At 35.5% G+C, this 25,177-nt stretch overlaps 1 long non-coding RNA gene across 4 annotated transcripts; it reads left to right on the plus strand.

Moving 5' to 3' along the window:
- Positions 1 to 15,529: 15,529 nt before the first annotated feature.
- Positions 15,530 to 17,132, plus strand: LOC149933588 (uncharacterized). 4 transcript variants are annotated; one of them, XR_016472926.1, is made up of 9 exons: positions 15,530 to 15,580; positions 15,679 to 15,823; positions 15,889 to 15,976; positions 16,053 to 16,205; positions 16,287 to 16,310; positions 16,378 to 16,628; positions 16,688 to 16,804; positions 16,865 to 16,951; positions 17,009 to 17,132. It is a non-coding gene; the product is annotated as an uncharacterized LOC149933588 (long non-coding RNA). The 4 variants fall into 4 exon arrangements; XR_016472928.1 differs by having other exon boundaries at positions 16,040 to 16,205; positions 16,287 to 16,628; XR_016472925.1 differs by having other exon boundaries at positions 16,287 to 16,628.
- Positions 17,133 to 25,177: the final 8,045 nt, after the last annotated feature.

Below are 25,177 nucleotides of genomic sequence, written 5' to 3' on the forward strand. Positions count from 1 at the left end.
AAACGTTTCTCCCAAGACGAAAACATTTTCTTCCAAGACAAAAATGTTTCTTCTCAGACGAAAAACGTGTCTCCCAAGACGAAAAAAGTTTATCACAAGACATGAACTTAATTTTGTCCTGTTTGGCGTGCCATACAAAACTAAATGACACGTGAAAATATTTAACTTTTTAAAACAATACTCGTATAAGAGAAGAAAGCGAGCCTAAATTTTTAAATTTACCTAACTATTTGAAAATTAAATAATTTCATATGAGCAGATGTTTATTGGCGAGAAAACGATTTAATATGCATTATAAATTTCTCAGTAGCAAAGAACAACAGTCCTGTTTATTACTTTTGGGTTCAATCGGATTACTGCACTTCAAATAAAACAGTTGATTTTTCCTAATGCTCTCACGTGTCGTGGTTATAATAAAATATGAGGTTCTTTTCTCTTTTTAATGTGTGAATAGCGTCGAGCGATTTGTAGAAACCAGGCAAGAACGGTTATTCTTCATAAAATTGGAATTTGCATATCGTAAGTTTATTCTCTTGAACTCTAACATCTTACCGACCAAAATCAACGTGATGTTTGTGACGCCTATAATCCGAACATGGTTTTATGGAACCGCACTGACGATCTTAGCATTTCTTCTGGAAATTCTCTTTGTTTGTTACCAACACCACAACAACAAATCAATTTAATAAGCAAGGCTATATTTAACTTTAAAAGATAGAGTTGAAATTTAATTTTTATTTGTAATAATATTTGAGGTAAATTAAAGAAACAAAAGAAAATGTCCTGATTGTACGTTCGTGTGTCTTTATCAGTATTAAAAAAATATATAAGAAATAGTAAAAAGTATTTTTAATGTCAAAAATTAGTAGAGTATATTTCAATCATGCATTTACAGATATTTTAATAAAATAAATGCACAATAAGTATCCATGTGTGTTGATATTTAAAAAAATGAAACCCTATATATTAATACATGTTAAATACATTTATTTAAAGATGACACAATTAATATTTTTTGGTTTAACCAGAACACCAGAAATTATAACTTTGTTAAGCTAACTGAAATTTAATCATTAAAACGTTTCATTACGCTATGGAGAAAAAAATTATTACTTTTAGGTTGTGTTCAGCGATACATTCGGCGTTTCTAGTTCCGTTTTATTTTTTTTACACATACATCTTTCAAACACGAGAAGCTAATAAAATAAGAACCAAGTAATTAAACACAAATTCTGGTAAAAATAATTTATCTTTCACTTTTTCTCTGATTCCAATTTTATGTGTTATCTCTATTTATTTATTTTTTAGTTTATTTTTGGTACAAAGTTTGGTTTTCATTGCCCCAATTTATGTTATTGGGCAATCATTTTGGATTATCACCACGTCAATTTCGCTGCATACAGCGCGTTTACGGCAGCGGGATTAGTGGCGCAATCTTGTAATACCAAGCGTCTAGGAGTCAGAGAACGAAGAGGGCCATGTGAGGATGACCACCAGTCCCCCAAAGGGTGATTGACGTACGCCCGCCACGGCTCTCCCGTCCCTCTCCCAAAGTATCCCCATATTGGCGTAGCTTTAAGACCAATATCAACCCTGATTAATCGCGTACCGTTTACTACTCGGCTGTTGGGGCTCAGTGTAATTATGTCCAATAAGCGATAATAATGATCAATATATCATTCGAAATAATAATAAAAATTTAAAAAACATCCAAGTTAGTCTCCTTATGACTAAGGAATTTGACACACAACTGAATCCAACAATACCGTATCTCTTGAATGGAGAGTTTTTCATTCTAGTATGCGAGCACTGATGAGAGTACAATAAAAGTGCGCTGCTTGGGCTGCCCTAATTATAAGCATCTAGAATATCTTCCAGTAACCTGATCAAGCACATTAAGGTTAGTTGTAATTACATCTATACAATTTACCTCAACATGTAGACGTTGTTCGTTGATTTGTTTTAAACCCTGGCCTCAACTACGGAGATCTGTTAGCGATGCAAAACCTGTCCAGAGAGACCTACATGGTGACTCTGACTATATGTTCTCACACTGCCTGGCTGTTTTATATTAGTATCGGTGACTTTCTTTTAGACAGTTGATAAGCCGTCCCAAGCTGGTTAAACAACATATCAGCCGACGTCAAATAGTTTAAATATGTTTATGGTAGTTTTACTACTTTGGTTGATGGTGTCATTTATAATTCTAGATATTGCACCCCACGGTTCCAAGAAACCTCCAGGAAAAGAAAGCTACTAACAGGGTGGAATCAGATCCTTACATTAATGCTGGCAGTACAAAATCTACTCGCGTATATCCTCCTTTAAAAGATTAAGTACTAATATTTTATGAGGACAAAATGGGGATAGAGTTAGCTTCTTAAAGTTCTGCAAACGCTTAAAGGCACAAGAATTTTAAACGAGTTTCGGTAAGTGTTTAATCGGTCAGCACTAATATCAATGTAAAAGTTGGCAGCTACAAACCGAGTAGCTAGACATCTGAACTCGCGTTTAATACAGTGTAAATATGCAGAGTATATACGGACAGTTGTGTTTTGCAGTTCAAATATAATTATTGCAGAGTATTTTTTAACGGTTAGAAATACATGAGAAAAGAGTTTAAAGATGATTCCTAAGGAAAATGTTTGTGAGAATGGTTCAATATTTCTTTTAAGTGGCGGGTTTAAACTGATAGCAGACTTAGGGCCTGGTGCAGAGACGTTTTGCGATTCCTGTTAATTTTAACACGATCGCAATTTAGCGATTCAGATTTGGCGAGCTGTTTATTTGGCGATCCTCGCAATCGAAATCGCGGTGCAGAGACGTTTTAGCGATTCCTGTTAATCGGCGACGCTGTTATTTTTCCAATTTTTTTTAACCAAGTAACGGACCAATGGGAGAGCTCCATTTCTGACGCAAAAAGCTATCACGTGGTTATGTTTGGTTTGTATTTTGACGATGAAATCCTGGCTCTTCTAATTAATAATTTCCTAACTCTAATTATATTATTAGGTTTTATAATTTTTTTAGTTAAATCCGTTATTTTATTAAAATAAATTTATATAATATAGCCACGAAGGGAAAGCAAAACAGTTTCTGAAGAATGAGAGGTTATCCAAAATCTTTTTTAAAGCCTTAAATAGTGCATGAAAATTAGTTTCTTCTGATTATATCATTTTCTTACTCTTATTATTTATTAGATTGGTTGCATTTATTACACAGTTTAATGGTTTTGTTATTTTAAAGATATATTTTTATAATATGGTTGGTACATCAATAAAATAACGAATTAAAAAAAAGATTCATTACTATTATAAGCCAACATTTTCCGAAAATGATTCTCTGTTAGAAAATGAGCCGTATCATTTGGTTTTTAGGAAAATATTTATTTAAAAACTTAGCTGATAGCAATTAAAATAAAACTAGTTATAACATAAATCAATAAATAAAAAAACAGCAATTTCACGAGGTTACAAAAAATGGTAATTGTCTAAAGCAATTTCTAGCGAAATATCCTATATTGATCACACGTAAAACAATGGTCCTAGTATTTGATAAAAGTTGTTGTTCTACCTAATTATCTGGCATTTACATAGCCTAATCCAGGTATAAATTGTAACAAATGATATAAGCGTGTAGAATTAACTGACGAACACTTTTAAGGTAATACATCAAATTATTGGCTCGGTAAGCTCTTGATGCATGCCAAATAAACTTGAATATTCCAATACATCTTTTATCGCAACTCCCTAGTCTACCTGAGGAAAGGTTTCTTCTCGGTAGATGAATTGGTATAAACGCTGGTTGATAGCTTAAGATCCTTGATACACTGAACCAATTCACCATGTCATTACCGACTCATTAGTTAAAACCCACTGCATACAGTACCAGCAAATAAGGATCTATAAATAAACCAAGGCTTTGAATACACCCAAAGTAGTAGTGTATAAGATTCCCTATTATAATTTATTCTTACCTGTAAAATTTTAGTGTTTCGTAAATCGTGATTGTGGTTAGGCCTTGGCTCAGACAATAATTCGACAAAAACATTTTTCGGGAAGCGATAATGAGCTAGAAACTCAAATTTTAATAATTTAAAAGATTCTGACCTATCGTGTTGTAAAATTTATCTTATTAAAGTAGGTAAAAAGCGTTTACTTCTCAATTTATTTCCCGAGCTCTTTATGTAACACAATCTGCCATTATTTTTGCGAGCTTTTCGGCGGCTAGCGACTGCCCAAGACCACTCGCAAAATAAACAGAGCGACTTCCTGTTATTTTTGCGAGCGAGATGTCTCTGCACACCGATTCGGCGCGAAGTTCGATAGCACGCGCGTTTTCTGTTAATTTGGCGATGAATCGCAATTTGGCGATTCTTAAAAATGTCTCTGCACCGGGCCCCTAGTTCTTTAAAAACATACAGTTGATATTTGGAAGTGTGGACAATTAAATACTAGATTTTGATAAGCACACGGAAATTAATTATCATTTTAACTATTAATCTTCTTCAAGCTCTAAAATTATAGAAACGTCTTATGCCACCTGGAACTGAGATAGTTAAAAGTTGTTTCCTTACTATCCTTATCTATGAAATGTATCTTATTAAAATAACGAGGTCATACTGGATCACGTTATATATGAAATTTGGCCAAATTTTATGGTTAAAAAACCTTCATTTCGGTGCTTAGTTAAACTTTAATCTGTTAGTATGGAACCCCCATATGGTACCTGTTTTAAGGAAACACTCTCCGAGAAACGACATTCTATGATATATGATGAAAGAGTGTAATTTTTTGCACAACCGCTGATATTTGGAGCGCTAACCATCGGGTAACCCGACACTTTATAGACTACCTCGTTTTCCAAGCGTGTTTCTATCTTTTTTTGCCAAAGAATCAAGTTCTCAAACACTTCTATCGAAATAGCTTCGATTTTATGGGACATTTACTTTAACTATGGGTTTAACGTTCCAAAATTAGAGAGATAGCCTTGACAGAATATGCATCAAATTTCGGAAAACTATTTCGACGACGAGATCTGCTTTCGTTTGAAGCATTATCTTTGGAGCCTTCTTTTTGTCATTGGGTGTAGTATAATTTTCTTTTGCGAATTGCGATTGTACGTGATGAATTTTAGACATATGGGACGCACCGAGTGGTAAGGGTTACGGTCATTGAATTGGGAATAATACTGCTAGAATTACAATTACGATTTCGGTTGCCATGGTTACGCGGCACCTGTTTTGAGAAGACTACGAAATTTATCTTTATAATTGGGCGGTAGCGCCATCAATATTTTGTAAAGTTATATGGTTAAAAATAAATAATTATTAGCTAACTCACTGTAACTTGTGTTATAAAGGATCGTGTGGACAGAATAAAAGTGTTTTAAAGAACTTCAAAGGTTTCTTTGTTACGAGAAATCATACATTTCAATTTCGAGTCAGATTCGCGCAAAAATTCAATTGCCGTATAGTGGACACCACCAGAGAAAGATGCCGCCACGGTAGAACGATAAAGTTGATAAAGTTTCCTTATTGAAAGAAATTGGTCCCGCGCCAGCCAGATTTAGTTGTACCTCTATTTATTCCCAACTCAATGGTTACGGTAAAAGTCTCAACGTCCAAATGGTAGGGTTTCCACAAAATGTTCACGGCATACGTCATAGTATCATTTTGCTATACAGGGCCGGGAAAGCTAGTTGAAAATCAACTCTGGCGGCTGTGTCGCCCTCTACCAGGAATAAATTAACGACTGTCGTCTGTTATTCTTTGAAATGGCGCGTCCTAGATTTGCTGCTGCGATTGAAGAAACTGAGATTTACCGAAGACCCCGAAATAATGTGTTTGATATGCGCGAAAGAGTTCATGCTTAAGTATACGATGAGAAAAGATGATGTTCATGTTCTTTCCGAACATTTAAGGCCCCTTTAGAAAAAGAGAGGACTACTAAATATGTAGTAAGTGTGCAGCCAGACGTTTTGGCCACCTTTTTGTTTTATGGTTCAGGGTCATTTCAAAGGGTAGTGGCAGCAAATTATGAGAATGAGATGAGTCAACCAACCGTCAGTCGAACGATTGAACGCGTTACTAATGCTATCATCAAGACACTGCGTCACTTGATCTCATTCCCATTAGATAATGAGACCATTCAGCGCACAAAGGTATGACTTGTTAATAGAAAATGCACAAACAGCTTAAATCAATTGTGTTTATTTGCAGACGTCATTCTTGGAGTGGTGCAAGCAACCGAATATTCTGGGAGCTATGGATTGCACACATAATGATGGAGAAACCAAAGCAGGATGCCTTGGAGTATTTGGACAGAAAAAGCAATTACTCTATAAATGTTTAACTGGTACTTTATTGCTTCAATGAAGCTTCAAAGGATGGTAACTTCATAATTCATATTTCAGGTTGCAGATAACGACACAAGTATCGTAGTTGCAGTGGTGGAAAGGCCTGGAAGTTCGTATGACTCCTTTATCTGGACTCACTGTGGTCTATACCAAACAGTCTTCGAAGGAGAAGGCATACCCGCTGGTTACTTTCTGGGTGATAACGGTTATGGCCTGACAGAAAGAGTAGTTACTCCAATTATACAACGGATGACAGCAGAAGAAATAAGAGTTAAATAGACGTCACAATAGAGGTAAGCAAGAAACCTTTTCCATATTTACTGAAGGTCAAAGTTTTGAGCTGATTAAATAAACAATGTCATGAAATTAATGAATGCATATTTACAGGTTAGAACATTATAGAAAGGGTCAACGGCATACTGAAGTCCAGGTTCCGGTTCATTGACAGTATGGGAGGAGCTTTGTGCTACGAACCAAGGAAGGTTTGTGCAATTACTTTTGCATGCTGCATTCTGCACAATTTCTGCCTTGATTGCAAAGTATCCAATCTTGAACTTCCAGATAAAAATGTAAAATAAAGCTCTTCCATGGTTTTTAAAATTTAAAACGTTAAGCGCAACTTGCGGCTGACATACACCGCATTGCTGATGAAGAAGAAGCTCTTGCTGGAGCCATTCCTGTCATAGAAGGTGAAGGACCCAACCGTCTACAGAGAGGTCGGCAATTAATAATAATAAGAACATTAGTCATTGTTCAAAATATCATACTGCAAGTTTGAGATGGGTACTTACAAAAGTATGTAAATGATTCCACTTTGCTACAACCTTTGAAGAGTGAGGTACAAACTTTTCTCTTATATTTCCAGTCTCGGTTGATACACACGATCTCCGGAAGTATGAGAAAGAGTCATCCAAAGTTGAAGTTACGATGAAAGTCGCAACAGAAGAAGTCTAAAAGTCCAAAGGTAATGACAAATCCGACAAACCAGGTCACGAAACAACAGTTTCGACTACAGATGCAGAAAAAATGGATGTAAGTACAAAATATTGGTACTACCAAATTATTTGAACCAAATAACAAATCAAATAACCAATCTGCCAAATCTAAAAGTGCTTAAAACCATTTGTTAAATATTTTATTTCTTGGCCAAATAATTTTATATTTGAAAATAACTATAAAAAGAATTTGATAATATCAAATAGTTTGGCATTTGGTCAAATAATTTGGGGTCTTCAAATTGTATTTGGTGATTTCAAATATTTGATTAATCGGTTAAATAATCAATTAACCACTAGTTGTCTGGGTTTTCCTGCCAAAAATGTTAAAGCTGGTTTATTAAAGTTCAAATTTGTAATACGTATTTACTACCTTTTTTGATAGAGTAATAATACTCTTAAAAGTTTTGACTCTTGTTAAATTACTCACTTCAATAACAATTCCTAATATTTTCTACAGTTTCCCGCTAACTTCAGCTTTGTTAGTTTCATGTCAATAGCTGTATCAGTATTATTTTGACTTGTGTTTGGTGCTTTTTTATAATCAATACTTTCGTTTGTTGGCTTAGGGGACGCTTAATTTTGTATGCTGAATAAATAATTGCGCTTCTTGTTGGGAAAAGTGTTTAGCTGATCAAAACTGAATTATTTTTCTGGAGCGAATGTTAAATCAATAGCGTTGTGACTGAGGCGCCTCCTAACCAGTTTAAATTTAACTAATTCATTAAGCAGATCATTTGTTAGTTAGTCTTTGACAAACCAACAGGTTCTATTGTTTTGCTTAAATAATTAAGCCTTTAATTGTGCATTGATCACAATTAATTTCAATTATTTAATTGAGTAAATTGTCATAATTCTGAAATGGCAAGTAAAAAAGTGTGGAGTCATGAGGAGAGAGAGAGGCCTTGATTTCTTGTGTGGAACAGCCAGAGTATGAGGGCATTCGACTGCATAAAGACGGTCAACTGTCATGAAGCCAACATAAGCAGTGGGATCAAATCAGTGACTACATAAATTCAATTGGCAATCAAGGTAGAAGTGGATCAAGTAGAAGAGTGATGCCCGAAAAGCTGCAGCCCAAGTCAGTGTATCCCTGCGGTAAACTGGTTGTGGTCCGAAATCAGACACGCCACAAATGTCCCCATTAAGGGACAAAGTGACGGCTCTGCTGCCTTCAGTTGCTTATGAAGGAATGAGTGGTTTTGACACTTCCTTCCCTCCAATTAGTGCCAAGTAAGAGTTGTTTTTCTGAAAAGTTAAATTAAAATTCTAGTTGGATTTCAAATCTTATCTTAGTAACACCTTGACAGCTTATGAGAGTTTGATTGATGGTCAAAGGTATAAAAACGGAAAAACAAATTTAACATTAATGAAAACTATAGTTTTGTTTCAGTCAATCTCAACCAAGTTGCCGTTCGGCTCCTCAAGCAGGATTGTGCCGAGATGAAGCAAGGTGAGAAAAACTGGAATGCAATTGATAACCTGATTTTTTGCATACAGTGGCGCAATCAGGGAGGCTAGCTTGGGCTCCCCTTTCACACTGCTTTTCGTCCTGAGTACACAAAGTGCATGAATTCGTATTTCCTACCAGACTTGGAAATAGCGAGAGTCCTGGGACCAATGGCTCTTAAAAATATCAGGGGCAGGGGCAAAATTTTGGCAAATCGAGGTCGACTTGGCGAAATGAAGAATACCTCCATCAGCACCCCTCCCCTTGAAATTTTTCCCAACCGCCTAAGTTATAGTTGGAAAAATCATGCCTTCGCCCATAATTCAACCTCCTTCGCTACGCCCCTGATCAGGAGGCCCTTAAAATAAATCATTCGAACGGTGGTCCCTGCCTATTTTTAAAATGTTTTCTCCACTTCGCCTCCCCCATGGGTCAATGGCCCTAAAAAAATTAAAGTTAAGGGGAGTCAGGACCCTGTAGGGAAATATCACTATTTCCAACTAGCAGCTTATTTGACCTTGAAGTTCAAAGTGCAATAACCCAATTTATGAAGTAGCCATCACCAACCTATGACAAAAATAATGAGAACAATAGTTTTTCAATTGATATGCAGTTGGAAAATGAACTTACTTACTTACTTAGCATTAGTTAGCCTGTTTGCTAATATTACAACAAACATTTGAAAGGTTTCTTATTTTGAAAATATTTTCAGACCCGATGCTTTAGCAACAGTTTTGATTGAGTGGAATCTGGACAAACAGCTGGCAGGTGCCGGTGACAGTGTATGTGGCGAAAATTCAAATTCCTAAGTGCCCTTTCAATAATTTTCATTTACCTCTTCACCATCTGAGCCAGCTTCGGGTAACAATAATTTTATTAATAAATATTGTTGAGGTGAAAAAGCTTTTTTAAATGTAAATTTTGACGTGAAAATTAAATGGCTACAAAACTATTGAGAAAACGTACCTTAATAGTTTCTGGCTGATTGTCCGTTCTCAGAACTGAATCCCTCAATGAGGTTATACAAGATGGGAAGTGGAACAACCATGAAATCAAAGCTTTGAGGTTGTCTGTGGATGCGTTGGGTGAGAAATTTGACAAACACACAGCAGCAGTCGAGAAATTAGCAGATACTCAGGTTCAGCAAGCGGTTGCCCAACAGACGCAAGCAGATGCCTAAAAGCTTATGGCAGAAAATCAAGCGAAGCAAACTTCTGCTCTGCTAGCCTTGGTAGCAATGTTAACTGGACAACCTACAGATGAGCCCAGCTCTTAATTTATTTGTGTTATAATTCCCGGGGACATAGGCCTGAGCCAAGTTATCAAAGACGCCCCTTTTTTCTACCTCCTTTGGTGGTGTGACAACGAAAATTTTGTACATTTTGTGTTTTACACTATTTAAAAAACGGGTCTAACATTACTTTATATTCAGTCACACTCAGGTTACACAGTTCTTTGGAACAGACGACAGTGAATGATTAAGCTTCCTTGAAAAAATAAAATTACCATTGAAACATTTAAAGATCTTTTGATTTTGATGTCCAAATACACGAGAGCGTTTCGCTTCTCCATCACTATGCACATGCAATCCAATACTCCCAGAATATTTGGTAGTTGGCAGCACGTTGAGGAACACTTCTGCGAATAAGCATAATTGTGTTAAGCTGATTGGGCTATTTCTAAAAAAATACATTCCATTGTACGCTGAGTGGCCCCATGCTGTCCAATGGGAATGAGATCAAACGACACAGAGTTATTAACATTCTTGATGTAATATGTATTATTTTGTACACTAGAGGGCGTTTCCCTTCTATATGCCAGGCTGACAGGGAGTAGGACGGGAACTCGTCAGTTGCCAATGTAAGCTTCATGAATAAAAACCAGTTAATCATTTCATGTTATAAAAACCTGGAGTCGTTTATTAACAACATAACATGGTGTCAGAAGTGCTGCATTGAGGTGATGTACTGTCTCTTATGAAATATAAAACGATCGATTGATGTGAATTTGTTGGATTTGGCCTTTGTGCGATTCGGGCCTTGGCTTCATTATGTCCCACCCAAGATATCCAGACCCTTTTGCTCCTGGACCCAACCCTGCGGAATCATGGCAGCTTTGTAAAGAACGGTATGAGATTTTGGCGTCGGTGGTGGAATTGGATATCGTGGGAAAAGAAAACCAATTGCGGAACGCTTTTCAACATGCTATTGGTCTGAAGGGATTATAAATTTACAAATCTCTTCCGATTATTATAGCGCCCGATAATAGAACTCTAAAGAACATTACTGATGCGTTTGATGCTCATTTTCAACCATATCGTAATATAACTTGTGCTAGATATAAGTTTATGACATTAAAGCAGGCCTCACAACAACCCTATGATGATTTTTTATTGGAGCTGAGAACACTAGCTGATAACTGTGACATCCTGAATGACTCAATCACCGCAACAGTAATTACAATGGGTATTTCAAATTCCGAAGTTCGAAAGAAGTTGTTGCGTCGTCCTCTACTGACTCTACAGGAAGCTATAGTAATTTGTAAAACTGAAGAATCTGCAAATCAACATTCTAAATATATAACTATTCACATACCACAGTAAAGGCCGTCCCTTTAGAAGTTATTCAGAAACAACATATCCAGCGGTCACAGAATCAGCGGAGTAGAGATTCTTTCAGACCTCGTGCTTACAGTGACAATCCGGAACAGTATATTCGTAATAATTCGCATCTGCAAAAATTAATCGCCGTGATAGTGTACATGACCCACAACAATGTCCGGCCAGAGGGAAACGTTGCCGAGGATGTGATGGTTTGAACCATTTTATTTTTAAATGTCGTACAATTAACTCTTTGGAATAATATCTTCCTTCAGATCTGGATTATGATTTTTCAACAGCTCTGGCTCCTAAATACGTCAACTCTATAACAGAACTACCCATATCGCATTCAGTCATGGAAAAAAGAATGGATGATCCTTTCTTAGATCTGTATACATTGATGGTTGACATATGTATCCTTATAGACGTGTCAACGCTATAGCCACTACTGATCTCTGGACAGCTGATTTAAAGGTAGATTCGATTCCTATTTAATTTAAAATTGACACTGGTGCGCAGGTTAATGTACTTCCAGTGGAGATATTGAAAACGTTGCACCGAAAGTTTACATTACAACCATCAAGGCATATTATTAGAGCATATTCAGGCCATAATATAGAAGTTTTGGGTACGGTCTCTCTAAAGGATGTGAAATTCTATTATTGGGGGAATGGCAGCGGTTCAGTTGGGCTTTATTGCACGTTTGTTCGCCAATATGGATATAAAACAATCCCGGCCTGTAAAATCAAATATAGTGCAAGCTGATACTCTTACATTTAATAAAACCAAGGACAATTTTAAATCAATAATGAGATCACAGGACTTATTAGATGAATACAAACATTGTTTTGATGCAATGGGGAAACTTCCTGGAAAATACACCTAATTGTTAAACCTGGGGAAACCCCATATATATCTCCGCCGCATGCTGTTCCACAGAAACTTAAGCCAAAAGTACAATTAGAATTGTAAAGAATGGAAACAATGGGCGTGATTGTACCTGTAGTTGAGCCAACGCCTTGGGTTCATCCTTTTGTTATCGTTAATAAACCCTATGGCGAAGTACGCAAATGTCTTGATCCACGGCGGTTGAATGAAAGTTTACGTAGGAAATATTATCCAATGCCAACAGCTCAGGAAATTTTTGCTTATTTACATAACGCAAAGGTTTTTACCTCTCAAAGGGTACTATGTAACCTAGGAGGGGTTTTACAATTACCGTGTCTGTGTGTCTGTCTGTTTGTCAGGGTGTCTGTGTGTGTTTCCTGCGAACGCGTACGCATTTGTGTAGCAAAGTGTAATCATTGCGTACGCATTATCTCGAAATCCGCGTTCGCAATTGCTTGGAATTAGCGAACGAAGTTGAAAGGTTGGCAAAACCACCGTGTGACGGTGAGCGTTAATGGATAAATTCGCGGTTGGGTTGGGTTGTTGCTTTTCGTTAACGCTCACCGTCGCGGCTGTTTAAACTCAGTTTGATTAGATATTTTTGTTTATGTGTACGTTGTGAATGTTGAGTTCGTGTTGTGAATGTGGAGTTTGTTGTGTTTGAGTTATGATGGTTGTGGATGTTGAGTCTGTTGTGTTTGTATGGGCGTTTTCTCTCCAACGTCTAATTAATGAGTTTGGGACGGAACGAGTGCTGAGTGTTATGCAACCTCTCAACGTCCAATAGCAGGGTTTCCACCAATAGTACACGGTATTCGTCTTAGTATCAATTTGTGATTTATTGGCGCCGGCCGGGAATCGAACCCGGGTCTGCCTCGTGCAAGAGATGTACTCTAACCACTCAGCCACCAACGCTTGTAAATTTACGGTGTTTTTCTAAAAAAACAGCTTTGGCGAATGTCCTTTACAAAGTTATAACGTTAGGTACTATAATTTATTCTACATCATTTTAAATATTTATAAATTATATTAATCTTATTTAATTACCTATTTATAAATTACATTTATCTTATATTTAATTAAATATTTAAAAATTATATTAATCTTATATTTAATTAAATATTTATAAATTATATTAATTTTATATTTAATTAAATATTTTAGTATTTTAATGTAAAATTTGATCGTGATCAGGAATTGGACTCGGGTCGTATTGTAACAATGCGGATAGTTCACCGCCGAGCCATTGACTTCCTTAGGGAAATTATTAAAGTAAAGGAACCATTATAATAAGGCGGGTTTTTTTACTAAACAGATTAATACAATATCGGTATATATTGTTTATTGAACTCTGTTTGTTTATTCTTTGGTACGGGTTTTGTTTTGTTAAAACGCAAAAAGTAGTTCATTGTTACCTTTTAATAACGCTTAGAAAAATGATAATTATTCAAAACTCCCGCGGAAACTATATCAAAGTAATAATATAGCGCCACCATGTGGAGAACTATCAATCAAACCGGGTAAAAAATATAATCTCTTCAATTTTTCGAACTTTAGTCAAATCTCGAAGGCTCAAAAAAACACAATATTAAAGTATATAAGGCCGTTGCCGTCAATATAGAAGATATAGTCTATCTTAGTTCTTGGCTGTCAGACGAACTACTAAAGGACGGGGTCCTGGTGTCGGTCAAAAGTTATGAGGTAACTTTGCGGTTTTAATTAGTATGTTCGGTCTTCGGTCAAGAAAAGAGTTAAATTGTGTTTCGCGTATGGAACGTGAGTGAATGGACTTAAGTGTATGAACAGTGCGTGTTTAAGATTGAAAGTGTTAAAGTAATTGTGAACTAACTCAAGTCAGCTGTAAGATAAAATTGATTGTTATTATTTTTTTGAATTGGAATAACCTAATTATACCCTTGAAATTATCAACTCAATTAAGTAGATTGGAAGTAATTAGTAGCGAACAGCTCTCAGCTGTTAATTAAGACGGTTTATAGTTAGGTAGTTTGAAATTAGTTAAAATTACTCAGTATAATTTATGATATTTACTTAAGTGTAAGTGTGTTTTGGTTTATTTTTCAATCACGATGAACTAAGACAAATCTAGTCTTAGACACTTGAGTACCAGTTCTGTACAATTACGTAGAAGGGATATACAGGATGTCCATTTTTATTCGAAAAAGTGATTTTTCTCAATAACCGTTGTAGTTACAATTCACACAAAAAATTTAAAAATTCTAAGTACCGGGGGCCACTGTTGTACATAATGTTTATCGATTTTAAAATAATATTTTAAAATTTTGAAAAAAATAAATTTCGATGTATTGGCGCTCGTAAAATTTTGTCAATTAGAAAAATGTAGAGCGACGTCGAAAACATAAGAATAACGTTTGGTTGTTGAAAACACAATCATTTTTCACGAAATTACACGCATTTGAAAATTTACTTAACGGGTAAACAAAATAATTGGAAAAATCAAAAACTAGAATCTTTTGGATGCAGTGAAAGTCATAAGACAATATTATTGTTAGACTGAACTAAATATAACTTTTATTTATTTAAATTTAATTTAATGAAAAATAACCGAAAGTCCAAAAACAATATCCCCGAAATAAGAAACGTGAAATCTTGAAGGTTCCCCGAGTATTTACTGAACGAAAATGTGCTATGGTAATATAACATTTAAATGAGAGTTAGAAATTTAGAATCTTGCAATAAATAAGTAAAAATGATATTTAGTTCATCCTAAAAATAATATTGTCTTACGACTTCCACTGCATCCAAAAGATTCTAGTTTTTGATTTTTCCAATTATTTTGTTCACCCGTTAAGTCAATTTTCAAATGCGTGTAATTTCGTGAAAAATGATTGTGTTTTCAACAACCAAACGTTATTCTTATGTTTTCGACGTCGCTCTACATTTTTCTCATTGACAAAATTTGACGAGCTCCAATACATCAAAATTTATTTTTTCAAAATTTTAAAATATTATTTTAAAATCGATAAACATTATGTACAACAATGGCCCCCGGTACTGACCATAGACATAGGAACTATACTTATACTTAGACAAACTGCTGGATCTACGAAATTGAGGCCGGTTTTGAGCAATGGCGCTTTCTTATGCGTGATATGGACAAAATTATGTGGCGCCGCCTACGGCGTCTACGCGCGGCTAACTATACCTAGGCTATAGCCTTGACTATACTAAAAAAAGTAAGTCAGCTGTAAGATGTAAGCAAAGGAAGTATGGAGGAATGTACCAATAAATTTCCAAATTATATAATGAAATGTGAGTAAATATTAATGATATTTATCTGTTAATGTAATACTTATGAATATATTAGTTTCAATATTAATATAAATAATAGCAGAAATACATGATAATAGGAATAAAAATAAACAGTGTCTGAGTATTTGGCTATTGACATTGCAATCAAAGGATGTAAAAGGGAGGTATAATTGTGGAAGGGATTCTACACACAGTGATAAAGGATTAAAGAACTCTTATTGCCCTTGAAAAAGTATTAGCTTGGTGAGTCTTTTTCGAATAGCTTCTTTCTTCATTTGATTGTTTATGTCTCTGCTTATTTTCCTCAGCCTTATGTTAACGTATATTTTGATAATCTTTTTCATCAAAACATTAACGTGGTGTTGTGATCCAAGTTCGTCATCAAACATGTGTTCAGTAAGAGTTGGAAAAATATTGTCCGTTACTAACTGGCGCAGAACCAAACATTCTATTTTTAAGTCAATGTTTTTAGCCACAGTTTGAATTGATCCAAAGTATCTCACTGCCTTCTCGGTCAAGCTACAAATCTTGAGAACACTAGCTGTCGGATGACATAATCCACCATTGTCCTTTAAAAGGAGAAGAAGTTTGGTTGGATCACCCTTTACATAGCTTTGACTTGATAGTGAGGAATCCCTTTCGTTTAAAGCGTGTAAACATGTTTCGAATTTTAATTCTTTTTGTAATTTCTTTACAACAAAACCAGCCATATAACGGATTATGTTTTCTCGTAAGATGTTGGATGTTGATGTTTCATCAGTAAGAAACATAATAAAGTCATCCATTTCTTCCTCTAGAGATTCTTCTTTAATAACTCTAAGTTCGTTGGTTGGAACTGGCACCATGCACAAATTTGGAACATGAGTGTTGTCCAAAGCAATTAAGTGGCCACTTTTTTGATTTTCAATTTTAGTAACCAACGTGTTTTTGTATGCAGCAGTGAAGTTTCTACAAGTAGGATTGTTGTTCCAACCTCCTCGCTGACGAATTGTGTTAAAAACTTAAAATATAACTCTAAATGGTCCTGCGAAAGTTTTTAAGTTAAAAGGTACCTTAAAAAATAAACAATTGTTTGCAAAATCTGGTATTTTAAAAAATATACTTCAGTGGTCCATCAGGGGGAACAATGTACTTCTCTCCAATGTCCAAAACACTGTGAATTGTGACACCAAAACCAATAATGGCTGTCTTTCTTTGGCTTTAAAAAATCAAGTTGCCTTCCAGGTCTGTTAAATTGAATAGAAGTTCTTTAGTCTTCATTATGTAACATTTGGTTATTTCAAGGTTGGAAAGCCGAATTGGTGCCTTGTAACCTTTAGCCCATGGATTTCGAGAGTTCAATACCTCAAACAAACTGCAAGGGACAGTGAGGTAAGATACGGTGTCAAAATTGTGGAGAAAAGTTGCTTAAAAATTGTTTTTTTGTAGATACCGATCAATTTTTGATATAAATTTAGATGTTGGCCCGCTTCCTTGAAACACTGGATCACCAGCCTCTTTCAAAAATTCTATGCTTTTTGCCACAGAACTGCTAACTGTTTGTGCGGCCAAGTTGACTTTCATTAAACTGTATATGAAATTTTGATAATTTGTTAACCAACGTTAATCCTTCATATTCTTGATACCTCTGAAGGATGGCAATATATGCCCATTCGATTTTCTAAATATTTACATAAAATTTTGTTCAATTTCCTTTATAAATTTTTAAGGTGAATGTTAGATCACTTTTTCCGCTCGCAAAAACCGAAGGAATTGAGTCTTCATTAAGAATTATCCGCGTGAGATCTTTCGCGTTTTTGCCAATATGATAATCTGATTCTTTAAAGTGTTTTCCACAAACAAAGTGATACTTTCCGGGTATTAAGTTCAATCGATTTATTGCCTTAAGATATTTTGAGCACAAGTTTAAGTTAGATTGAGGTAATCTTTATTGTGAAAAATGGACAATACAAGGTTTTAAACAAAGACCTGAAATTGTTATGATAAAAACAAGAAATACTTGTGAAATGGTATTTTTTCCTTTGGTGACCGACTTTGACGATTGGAAGCCACACAAGTTTGTACCATTTTCAATTGTTTGAAGTTTAAATTTACGTAAAATATTTTATTTCGCGTTGTATTTTACCAAAAACTAACTTTATTTTCGAAAATTAAACAATTTTTACAAGTCTCGCTAAGCAAATACGTTTTTGCGTCCAGCATTAGAATTTTCCGCTTTTTATAGTTTCTCCATTCTCCACCAAACGATTTGGTGGCGCCACGGAATTTTGTCCATATCACACATGAGACGCGCGTGGGACTGAAAACCGGGCACAAAAAGCTAGTGCCTTCAGAATCTGCAATACTCCGTCTAGGTATAAGTATAGTTCCTATGTCTATGGTACTGACAATTCACACAAAAAATTTCAAAATTCTAACTACAACGGTTATTGAGAAAAATCACTTTTTCGATTAAAATGGACACCCTGTATATTGTTGGGTTATTGATGAAAGTTAAATCTAGAACGTTCCATAGACTGTTCTGAATAAAAATACACATTTATAATTTTGCATAATTCTGGTTGCCATTTTATTTTCTAATCACTCGCCCACAACATTACAGTTCTGGCAATCCCGAATCAAATAAATTTTCGATATAACGGCGACGGGAAATTATTCTCGTAAATTTATCGCGCGGCCTTAGGGAATATTCTTTTAACAAAATTTCGATAACTATCGTTTAATTAAAATCGGCCCGATTCCGTTAAAATTATAAACCAAAAAGCGAACGGTCGTTATAATACCCTCTGTAGATATTTCTTTCATTAAAATTTGCTTCGTATTATATTCAACTGATAAACTTTTACTGTAACAAGTTGGCAAGCCCAAATATACCTCTCCTCGAAAGAATGGTCCCTAGTGGTATTAATTTCTCGACACGACCACCAAAGATATCTCCGCAATTCAGAGTAATTTACGAAAAACGTTTTCTCGGTTCAAACCCTGCCCGGTATAAAATTTTAATTTTAATTTAAATAATTGAGACGAAACAATCGAGTTTAATTTATTCAGAATATTATAAATTAAGTAGTAACAACAGCGAGTTAGACTTACTAAAACAATGCACAATTGAATTTAACCCTTTTTACAGTACATGTTTATCAGTTGAATATAATACTAAGCAAATTTTAATGAAAGAAATATCTACAGATGGTATTTGTATTTTTCTCGCTTACGAAATACTTGCCGCATCTTTAACGCTCATTTTATTTCAACACTCGTACATGTAGACTTCCAGTTGACGTTGTGACACATACCGCATGAAAAAGACCAATGCCGTCCAATTTCCAATATCATATAATGACTCGCACACCCAGGAAATCATTGACTGCGTTAGAAATCGTAGATATCCAAATATCCACACCAAATATATTTACAAGAAGCAAAAACCTTACCATCAACAAAGCACAGAGAACCACTTGACTAACCGCCAGCTCTTAAAGCAATAAACGTTAAATTATCAGCTTTGAATTAACACAACTATATATAGGTCGTTAAAAATACCCGTAAATAAATAACAAAAAGTAACAAAGTGGACCACCCACAGGGTCTACCCTTAACCCTCTTATCTCGGCTGACTGCGCTAAAACAAGATTGAACCTTTAAAATTTCATTCGTAAAAAAACCAGATTAGGCCTTCATAAATTCATTAATAAAAAAAGACTTTATTACCTATTATGCTTACGATGCGTGTCTTAATTTCAGTGAACCTAAGCAGCTATCGGTGGTTCTGTGGTAGAGCGCTCGACTGCCAAGCCGAATGGCCTGGGTTCGAAACCTGGATGGCGCATTTGTTTTCAATCAATAGAGAAACGCTAAATTATAATTTCTTCGATGCAAAAATTTCAATTTCAATTCTATTTCAATTAAACCAAAATTTCGTAATATTAAATACGCTTCCGATAAAGCTGAAGGTCTAATTTTCAATAAAGCGTAACAAGTGTCGGTGGTTCTGTGGTAGAACGTCCGCCTGTCAAGCAGGAGATCTCGGGTTCAAATCCCGCCCGATGCGATCGCAAATTGATACTAAGACGAATACCGTGTACAACTGGTGGAAACCCTGCCATTGGACGTTGAGAGGTAGCATTACACTGAGCACTCGGTCCGTCGAAAAGTCATTAAGAAGAAGTTGGAGAGAAAACGCCCATACAAACACAACAGACTCAACATGCACAACCATCAGAACACAAACTCAACACTCACAACCTACGCATAAACATTACAAAAACGTAACACACCAACCGTCACGACCGTGAGCGAAAAAACACCATTCAAACCAAGCCGCAAATGAATCCGTTAACGCTCACCGTCACACGGTGGTTTTGCCAACCCTTCGACAAACTGCGAACGCAGAGGTCTCGAGAAACTGCGTACGCAGTGATTACCCTTTGCCCCGAAAATGCGAACGCGTTCGCAGGCCTGACAGACAGACCCACAGACAGACACGGTGATTGTATAACCCCTCCTAGGGGACTTTGTCCCCTCGGAGAGGTAAAAAGGGTTTAATTCAATTGTGCATTGTTATAGTACGTCTAACTCACTGTTGTAACTACTTAACTAATGATATTCCGAATAAATTAAAATTGGTCGTTTCGTCTCAATTATTTTAATTATAATTAAAATTTTATACCGGGCGGGATAGAACTGGGATAACATTTTTAACAAATAACTCTAAATTGCGTATCTTTAAGGGTTATCTCGAGAAATTAATACCACTAGGGACAATTCTTCCGAGGAACGGTATATTTTGGCTTGTTACAGTATTGGATGCCCAGAGTTAATTTCGGCAGATAGAGTTGGATGAAGCAAGTTCATATCTATGCACATTTAATACTTGGCTTGGGCGGTATAGGTTTTCACGATTACCTTAATTTTTTATTTTTCATTTTGTTGCTTTAATTTAATAACGATTTTGGTCTCAAAATGGTTTTTGTTCTATTGAGGTATATTTGACAAGCTTGCCAACTTATTTAATAAAATTGAATAAAAGAGACACGATACTTGAGAGGAGGTATTCCTTGATTTAAATGAAACTTCTAACTGATACTTCATGACTGATTAAAATTGTTTATTTACAAAAAATTTACGGCGAGCTTTCGAGCTGTGGCTCCTTTTCAAGCCGAAGTCTTAATAGTGAAATTAAAATAAAATATCAACCAAAACCTTTCTACTGATCTTATCACGGGACAAATCCATTTTTCCGTTTTTTTGGCACATAAAATGGTGATAATAAGTGTAGCAGATTACGTAGAAAAAATGGAAATTGTGTTTAAAGGGGATGAATTTAAATTACTTAAAAACGATCCTACTGAAATAATGGAAATAAAACTTGTGTCTCTCATAAATAAAGCGGTAGGGAAAAATAAATATAAAATAAACAAATAACCAAGCCAAAATAAACGTCTCCTCAGAAGAATTGTCCCTAGTGGTATTAATTTATCGAGACGACCCTTAAAGATATCTCCGCAATTCAGAGTTATTTACTAAAAACGTAATCCCGGTTCAATCCCGCCCGGTATAAAATTTTAATTTTAATTAAAATAATTGCGACGAAACAGCCTAGTTTAAGTTATTCAGAATAATATAAATTAAGTAGTTACAACAGCGAGTTAGACGTACTAAAACAATGCACAATTGAATTTAACCCTATTTACAGAACAAGTTTATCAGCTAAATATAATACTAAGCAAATTTTAATGAAAGAAATATCTACAGAGGGTATTTGTATTTTACTCGCTTACGAAATACTTGCCGCATCTTTAACACTAATTTTATTTCAACACTCGCCCTTGTTGAAGATACCGTAGAATAGCTATATTCGACATCTGGTAGTGGACGACTCGTAGACTTCCTGTTGACGTTGTGACACATACCGCATGAAAACGACCAATACCGTCCTATTTTCAATATCATATAATGACTCGCACACCCAGGAAATCAATGACTGCGTAAGGAATCTTAGATGTCCAAATATCTACACCAATAAAAAATGTATTAACAAGAAGCGAAAAACTTACCATTCACAAAGCACAGAAAGCCACTTGACTAAACGTCAGCTCGTATATCAATAATTTTCTGTTATATCAAAAGCATTTTCGCAGTCACTTTCCCCACAGCTAGGCTACATAGCAAATGCTTCAGTTGACTTTCAAAAACAATATATTTTCTTTCCTCAACTATGTCCTCGGGAATAGATTTTGTAAGTGTAGATGAATAGTTGGACAATGATGTTGAATGTGGACTAGGTTCATGTAGTGAAGCAGTACCTGTTGAAGGTTTTTTAGATTTATCAGAGATTCCACTTAGGGCTGCGGGTGATGAATAAGTTTCATTAGAATATCCTTGTGGTGAAGCGTAGGTTCTTGTTGGGGTACTATTATTTGACGGTGAAGGATATTTAAAATCAAAATCTGGTAAATCGTCATCTATATTCTTAGAACTTGTAGAGTAAGAATGATCTTTTGACACTTACAACATTTTTCTCTTGTAGAGCTAAAATTTACATTTATATTTCCAATAGGCCTTTCCATAAATTAACGTGGCCTTATTGTTTACTGTTTTTTCTCACTTCTTCAATGCTACCCCATCTCTCCCACTAAAGAGAGCGAGTGAATTCGTCCATAGGTTTGACTGCACAATTTCAAGAACAAGTTGGGCAATCGTAGCGAATTTATGGAAAGTCCTATTGCGGACAAGTTTCAGTGAAGTTGTCAATCTTAAAACAGTCAGTCTGAATAGCAACTTCTTTACTATTTTGGTGGATGTAGTGGGTTTTATTACTTATTTCTGGATTATTTTGTATTCCTATTTCTATGGTTTTGGGAAATGTAATATCACTTGTCTCATTGGCTGATTTTTCATGAATTTCTTCCCCAGATGAAATATTTATCACGTCTTCTACTACATTTGGTAAGTTTAGTGGTGGCACAAAATCCGACTTCAGGGTTAACTTCTGCTTCGAAAATTCTTTTCCAAATTCAACAGTATTGAAACACTGTTGAGTGAAATGTAATTGATATACTCGAGAAGAATCACAAAATCGGTTTACAATTAATCGCCTGTCAGCCCTGTTAATATTTGACAAAGGCTTAGACTATAATGTTGCTATAACTTCTTCGAACTTTTGTTTCACCGATTCTTTGGCATATTTAATCAACTTTTTAGCTGATTCTAAATGTTCATCCACGTAAGGAATTTTAAAGCGACTAACACCAGATTGTTTTGAAGTTGTTTTACAACCTTCAATCATACAATTAGGCATTTTGGTAAAATCTAGCAACGTTGGATTTTTCTACTCTTTAATTTAATATTTTCCGTCAGATGGCAAGGCGTTCGCCATGGCCAATGATTGAGGAGTCTGTGAGTTATGTGACCACAAAGAGATAATCACGCTGAAAATGCAGCATGTACAACGGCAAGCCTGCTTTTATTTCTATTCGGATAGAGCAAGAGACTCAGGCTCTGTAGTTTCGTGCGTGGTGCCTTCAATGATTGATCGCTAGATGGTTTTGAAATCGGTAATGGCGGCACCCAAATTTCAGCGTTAATGAATTGAATTTAAATCCTAACTTATTATTAAGGTTCGATAAAAAATTACATTTGCATGGCCTTCTTAAGAGTGTAAATTAAAGTTTTAGCGCTAGAAATCTTGAAACCAAACTTTTCCTTTAAGCTACATAAAGATGAAAAACCTTGAAGAATAATAGTATCGTTAATAAATAGTGTTACTGGTCAAACTGAAAAAATGTTGTATAAATATATAAAACCGATAATTGGACTTATTAATAAGGTAGTTAAAAAATCAATAAAATGTATAATAATATAAAAATATTGAACTTGATGAAGGGGACGAATTAGCTAGCCTGGAGGTAGTCAATATGTACCCTAGCATTCCACTTAATAAAGCTCTAGAAGGCTTACGAAAAAGACTTGAAGAAGGTTAAAATTTATAAGAACGAACAAATCTAGGTATCGATACTATCATGAATTTGGACCATCCGGGGTACTATGGTAATGAGAGGGACGATTTCTTAGCCAAGAATTGGGCAGAGGCTGGGTTCTTTAGTCCTAAACCTGCCGTTCCTATCCCATCTAGCATAGTTCGCGGCCTTATCTCTAACTCCATGACTGACCGTCAACTCAAGCTTTGGCTTGAGATGGATGGCCAAAGGCAGGCTAAAGAGTTTATCTCGGGCCCCTCTAGGCAGAGAGCTAAGGAGTTGCACTCGCTTTCCAAATCTAATATCAGGTTGGTCATTGGCCTACTAACAGGTCACTGTCTCCTTAACAGACATCTTCACCTGATTGGAATCAGTGTTGATCCAATCTGTAGGGCATGAGAGGCGGTTTCCTCCTCAGACTGTCATGTGCTTTGTAGGTGCGATTACTACGCGGCCCAAAGATTCGAGCATCTTGGTATGCATCAACTGGAAACTTCTGATTTCTATAATATGCCGGCCAAAAGGATTCTCCGTTTTGTGTCGGATATTGGACTTTTTAAGTCTTAAGGTTCGGGTTTGTACAATGGACCTCTGGTCGACGTGCGCGAACGGGCATGTCATTAGCCCTTCACCCCTTCATTAATAATAATAATAATAATAATGAATTTAGCGGATTTGTCTGTATAATACATATTTCCTTTTTAATGAAAAATTTATAAACAACTAAAAGGTTGGTATGGGTTGTTGTATTTCAGGAGCAATTGCCAATATTTATTTAGAAACGATAGAGGATAAATTTTTGGAAAATGATAAAATTTGGACAAATTTAAAACTATACAACCATTACATGAAAGATATTAGTAGGGGGGGAAATGAGATTTATGTATATGATACAGTATTTTTATGGTATGATGGTATATATATAAACCTGTGGTATCGTACACTTACAAAATTTCCGCCCACCGACGCGTTTTCCGCACCCGGGCGCGTTCCCCGCGTAGTTTTTCCGCGTAGCAGCGCGTTTTTCCACGGTTTTTCCCGCAAATCAGCAAGTTTTGCCGCTTACGGCGGGATCTAATTTCGTGTAAAAAACCTAAATTCGGGTCCGTGTTGTTTGTTAAAAACGAATATCTTAGGTTTTTATTAATAGAACATGGAATAAGTCGCGAATGTATTGGAATTGGGTGTACGGCACGGTATTTTTGTCGGTATGATTGTCTATTTGTATATACAAAAAAAAAGTTTTGTTTGTTTTGTAAGTAAAAAAAGTCATAAGTATGACACTGAATGATTTCGGTTAATTTTAATGTTATGCCGGTATTTTTCATGGTATGAATAAATATATATATATATCCTATATTTACGAAATACGCTTGTGGTATTAATGCCACTTAAAACTATTTTAATCGCGTAATCGTATTTAAAATTGGAAGACTCAAAGGTCAGCTTATTCGGGGTTAACTATAAAATAGTTATTTGCGGCTATTCTACCGTCAGTCCGACACTTAGACTTTGTGAGTTTTGCTAGATCCATATGTATATTTAAATAATATTAATATTAATTCAATTATTTTAGGGTGTCCGATAATGGTGCCCGGAAATTTGCTTTGTTGAGGCA

The sequence above is a fragment of the Leiobunum rupestre genome, chromosome 8, assembly GCF_980474605.1.
Source record: "Leiobunum rupestre chromosome 8, qqLeiRupe1.1.hap1, whole genome shotgun sequence".
Lineage (NCBI taxonomy): Eukaryota > Metazoa > Arthropoda > Arachnida > Opiliones > Sclerosomatidae > Leiobunum > Leiobunum rupestre.